At 37.8% G+C, this 6,045-nt stretch overlaps 1 long non-coding RNA gene across 1 annotated transcript; it reads right to left on the bottom strand.

The window, feature by feature from the left end:
* Window positions 1-3,141: 3,141 nt before the first annotated feature.
* LOC131300484 (uncharacterized) lies at window positions 3,142-5,568 on the bottom strand. Its single transcript, XR_009190973.1, has 2 exons — window positions 5,257-5,568; window positions 3,142-5,140 (listed from the first exon to the last, which is right to left on the bottom strand). It is a non-coding gene; the product is annotated as an uncharacterized LOC131300484 (long non-coding RNA).
* Window positions 5,569-6,045: the final 477 nt, after the last annotated feature.

Raw genomic sequence — 6,045 nt, 5'->3', positions numbered from 1 at the left:
GTCAAAAAATAAATGGAGGATTAGTCCGGTTCCCCAATCAAAGCAAAAGAGGAAACGATTAATTACATCGTGACCCCCTTGAAGTATATCTGTTTCCTTATTTTGGCCACTCAACTATGGCCGCAAGAAAGATTCATCATGGCCGCAAGGTACAACCACATGGCCGATTCAGGCCGAAATGTTATGCCTTGTGGCCGCAATTTTTTACTTTTTAGAACCCTGTGGCCGCAACGTCTAACTTTTGGGTAAAAATTTTGGATTTTTTGGGCCCAATACCCCATTATAGTATGTCCAAAAACAAGTTCACAGAAAACGTAATTTCCACACATATGTCTTCAAAGAATTTTTTTTTTGGGAACTTAGCTTCAAAGATGGAGTGAGCAAAAAACGAAGATCAAGAAAGATATATAGGGTGTGTTTTACTAATTAAAATAAGTAATTTTTCAAATATTTTCAAATTAAAGGTGACGTATTGTGAGAAAATGACCTGCTCGTAAAACAAAAAATAAGTACTTAGGCCCTGTTTTCACTAACAAAAAACGTTGAAAACTTAACGTATTTTACCATCTCGTTTCCACTAACAAAAAAAATTTTACCAACTCAACAATTTTTTCACTCACATGCCCATCAAAAACTTATTCACTACCGGAAACATCTTAACAACTTTTCAACCAGAAATATTTTTCTACAAATATTTTACTAATGGAAACACTCCCCTTAAAAAATAAGAACGTTAGTGGAACTAGGCATCTTTACCCACTTTACTCTTTTGAAGACTAACATCAATCCAAACCCTTACACTTTCCGTCTCAGATTGTTTTTGTTTGATATTTTTTAAGATCGTGGCAACTTGTAGATTAGCAAATAAAATGCTTTCTTTTTTAAAAGTTAAAAAAATTTCGAACCAATTAAAAATTTTCAATTGTTAAAAAAGTTATGAAAGTACCTTTTTTTATTCAAAAGAAGAATACGATTTTTTTAAAAGACAAATAATCAACAATACAATACGTACCACTTTTGTGTAATCATCCCCCTTTCCTATTTTAGCTCTCCATTTTTTGTTTTTATTATTCATCTTTCAAGTTGTGTTTTATGTCCGAAATCTTCACTACTAGAACCTTTTTTCAAGTCGTGTTGACAGATTATGTCCGAAATTTTGACGAAATTTTGACTACTATAATTTATAGTTGTGTTTAATACGGGAACAAAGTAATAGCTTTAATTTTTTGGAACCTAAATTTACGTATTAACTGACTACACTAGTTCTTGGATTGTGCCCTGAGTGCAGGTGAGTCCACAGTGCTTCAGATCCTAGTGTCAATCCAAGGGCTAGTCCTCAACAAAAACCCATACTTCAACGAACCGGGTGCCGGTCTCTTCACGGGTCGAAAAACCAAGAAATCCATGGCCTATATACACCGAAAACGCCTTCATCTTATCCTGCATAACCATGGTCTACTTGCTCAAAAAAAAACACCAAGAACTTCGAGCTGTTTATTTCGACCCATTTTCGAGACTGGTCCACCCACATTTTATCCGCCTGTAATGCCCACGTGAACTCTAGAGCTGTGGTCGGGGTGTTAAGGGGATGCCGGGTCGGATCAGGTGTTTAAAGTTTCGAAAAATTTCAACGCGTTGGTCAGAGAATGGTACCCACATATGGTGGTGGTTTTTAAAGGGACTGGAGCTTCTCTGGGGAATTTTGAACAGTTTGTGGTTGAGAAGAAAATGACGTCGTCTAAGGGAAATGATTCTGATGTGAAGAACAAGAAGGAGGAGGAGGAGGAGAAATCATCTGGGTTTGGGAAGTTGATTGGGATAGTGAAGGGGGTTTTGGGATTCAAGAAAGTTGGTACTGAAAAGGGGATCAAGGTGAGTTCTTCCTCCTGAAGAGGGACCAAGGCTTTGGTCCAGTTTGCTATCCTCCAGTTTCGTCCAGTTTTGAACCGAGCCAATAATGGTGACCAAATTTGAGTGCAAACAACATAACTGTAATCGCTAGCTCAGTTTGAAAATACATTGAAAGGTGCTGGTTCAAATAAATTCATAGTTCAAAAAAGAAAAGTCAGAATCCCTTTGGGTAAGAAGAACCACACTGTCCGTAGGCTCAATAGAGGCAATGGCCAAAAAGGATGGAAGAATTCAAGAGAAAAAACTTACTGGTAGGTCTATGCCACTACTAAAAACTAAAACTTCACAACTTCATAGATATACGTAGCTTTATAGGATACAACTCAGTTTTTGAATCTCTCCAAAAGATTTGGAAAGATGATAGATTTGCGAACAAACCATAGCTTACAAGATAATGGATTCTCTCATTACTAATCCATTTGTTCAGTTTTTGAACAAACAAGAGATTTGCAATTATTTCAGTCTTCCCCCCTCTTACTCGCAAAATACAACTATCTTCTCTTCTACAATCTCTATGTTTGTATTTTCCGAACAAGACGATATCAAGGATAACATTTCTTGCTCTTCTTATTCTCATGAATTACTCAACTAAGACAGGAACAAACCATTATCCTTCTCATTCTTTTGTTCTCTCTTCTTTTATCCCAAACTTTATCCTTTCTTCTCTTTTCTCGCCGATTTTGCTAAATGGACAGTAAATAAGGATGGGCATAAAACCCAAAGTACACATGAATCATAATTTCTAGGTTGTGGTAGTCAAGATAATGGAATTTTAGATGCCATAACGCAAAGGTTTGTTGAATTCCAAAGCACAAGTTCCAGAGCATTAGCAAAATGAGCCAAGCAATTGAAACTATCGCAGAAATTACAACAAAAAAATCAATTAAGCAGGCTACATCTCAAAAGGAAAATCGACCAAGAAAGTAAAAAAAATATCTTGTTTCTTGAGATGCTGCATTCATATGTGGAGGAATATCAAGAAGTCAGATCAGAATAGACTTGTGTGTGTTGATTGGCAAATTTATGCTAATGTGTTTGCCTCTGGTTGATGTATCTGTTCTTTGTATTTAAGTCTTCTAAACTTATTTACCCAAAAAAAGTCTTCTAAACTTACTGTTGTTGTCAGCCTAGGATGGTGGATAAGCTCTAAAAAGCTATCCTTTACTGGTTCTGTTTGCAGCTTTGTTCCCTAGTTTACTTGTAAGTTCTGTTGTTTGCATTCTTGTTCTGGGGGATGCCTCTGTGCTCCTGTTTTTCTGTGAAGGAACTGAAAGTAAGAAGTAGCGGATCCAAAATGTGGGAAACAATTGTTCCATTACTAAAGGTAAAAAGAAAGTCATTGAACAAGCTATAGGGGACCTTCTAAATATGAATACCAAGCTGTGAGATTTGATTAGAATCAAAATCCATGAAACACTAACAGGTTTTAGTTCGAAAAACACTGTAATGAGACTAAACTACCTTTCCAGTGCAAGAGCGTGACCCAGGTCCAGCTTGAGGCCATTATTGATAGCCGACTTATAACTGAAAACTTAAGTCTTGATCATTTTTCAAGATAGGTGCTGCAACTTCCGGGCTTTCTTCAGCAATTCACTTTCATCAACAGGATGATTCACCAAACCTCTCTCAGCTTGTCCTGCAGTTAAGGGCTAAGGCTGTTAAAAACACCTCAAGAGCTCTGTTGGGTCCTATAATACGTGACAGCTTCTGAGAAAGACCGCACGAAAGACATATTCCAAACCTAAAAAAATAAAAACAAATAAATACATGAATCCTCTTTGGATGGGAAGAACCAAAACACCAAATGTTTCAACGACAGGAATTCTACCTGCAATATTTCAGTCAAATTAAAACCAATCAATTTCAAAACAAAGAGGTGGGGCAGGAGAATCAAAATGCCTCTTCCCAGGCTAGAAAACTGTTTACAATGTTTCCCAATTTGGAATATTTCCATGAGCATAGCTTCAACCGTAAAATGACCCATGCACCATAAAATATCAGAGTTTTGAAAGTTGTTTTCCGCACTCACTCAAACCAACTTAGCTGGCATCAAGGGAGACTACTAGAGAGTCAGCCAAAATATTGGCACACACGCACACACCCAAAGAAAAAAAACACACAAACCCCCCATAGAAAGCTGATACTATAATTCATGGTTTTTCCTTTTCTTCCACAAACCCAGTCAAGACGAAGAAGTTACTACTCATGTTCTCAAGCAATGCTCAGCTAACCTAAGAAGAAATTGAACATAGCTACAAGCAAAATCCTAAATCTCCCCCATACAAGCAACAAGAAAAAAACCCACACAAACCCCCAACAGAATGCTGATCTTATAATTCATGGTTTTCCCTTTTCTTTCAGTTCATGCATTATGTGAAAAAAGAGGTTGGACCCAGGGATTTCACCCAGCTGCGATTTCAAGTTGGATATAGGGTCGCCGATTGCCATGGCGGCACAGTCAAGTCATCAATTTTAAGCAAAATCATAGTTCCAAAATGTGTTTTCCGAAGAAGAGGACATCGAGGACTACATTTCTTACTCTTCCTTTTTTCTCATGAATTACCTGAGAAATAATTAGGGACACTCTCATCCTTAATCACCAGAAAGATATCATTATCCTTCACATTCTATTGTTCTTTTCTCTTTACTCACCGATTTTGCCAAATGGACAGTAAATGAGAATGGGCATAAACATAAAGTAATTTATAGGTTGTGGTAGTCAAGTTAATGCTTTTAGATGCTGAGTATCTATAATGCAAAGGTTAATTGAATTTCCGAGCACAAGTTCCAGAGCAAAAGCAAAACGAGCCAAGCAATGGAAACTATAGCAGAAATTACAAGGAAAAAAAAAAACAGTCAGAATCCCTTTACGTACGAAGAACCCCATTGTCCTTAGGCTCAATATAGGCAATGGCCAAAGAGGATGGAAGAATTCAAGAGAAAAAACTTACCGGTAGCTCTATGCCACTGATAAAAACTAAAACTTCACAACTTCCTAGATACACGTAGCTTTAGAGGATACAAGTTACAACTCAGCTTTGAAGGGTGGTGCAAAATCTAGGTCAATCCTTGAATGACCAAAGACAGATTTGAGGAAATGGGGGGTCATTATGAATGACTGTTTCTCCTTGGGCAGCAGCAATGTGGAACAATACCTGTTTACCAGTGAACTTGGAGAGTGTTCTGCAGTGGTTCTGCACCAACGCCAAGGGAAAGTTTTGCCCAATACCTGCCAAGAACAATGAAAGGCAAAATTCATCAACACATTAAGGCAAAATTCAAATGACAATGGAATCTCTCATATAAACAAACTAGTTTCCAAACTAGGAATGGAGTAGTGAGCACCTTCTGATTTTGCCTAGAACCATGGAAGGCAAGCTATACAAAATTGAAATCCGAGGACCTGTTACAGTGCTGAACCACCACATTCTCTCTCTCTCTCTCTCTCTCTCTCTCTCTCTGTCTTCGTCGGGGACGTCCCTTCGTCGGAGTGAATTTATCATTTGCTATGATGGGTTTGATACTGTGTGGCCAATTCTATTTTCATGAAAAAAAATTCACTTTGATCATCTCCGATTATGCATTGTTCAGGATTCGATTCAAGTGATCTTTGACAATGTTTATCTCCTTCACAATCTATAAAACTTGAACAATTTCGATCGTGGAGATCCATCGAAACGAGATCACAATTTGACAAACTCACGTTGCAAATCCAACCATCCAGGCATCCGACGTCGTTTCACAAAAACGGATTTCATAGAGTGCAATCAAGTCTATTTTCGCAAAAAAAAAATTGCACTTATCGTCTCTGATTATGAAATAATGGGTACTCGATTCAACGGATATTTAACAGGATTTATATTCTTAAAAATCTATGAAACATGAAGGGTTTCGATCATGGTGATAAATTGGAATGGGCTCACAATTTAACAAATTCATGTTTTCAAGTGACTTCGCAGGTTGAACCTGAGAAGTATGAAAGAATACGGACGAAGTCGTTTTTAAAGTACCTCCCGTGTTCAAGATGCGAGCTTTAAATGCAACCCAGCCAAGACAAGGCTCGCGTCTGTCTTATGCGAGTTTCTAACGAATGCCAGTACATGCAGATAGCCCAACACCGGTCGTCGTCCCCAT

This window comes from Rhododendron vialii, chromosome 1a (assembly GCF_030253575.1).
Source record: "Rhododendron vialii isolate Sample 1 chromosome 1a, ASM3025357v1".
Classification (NCBI taxonomy): Eukaryota; Viridiplantae; Streptophyta; class Magnoliopsida; order Ericales; family Ericaceae; genus Rhododendron; species Rhododendron vialii.
The sequence above is the reverse complement of the archived record's forward strand: the minus strand, read 5'-3'. Positions and strand labels throughout refer to the sequence as shown.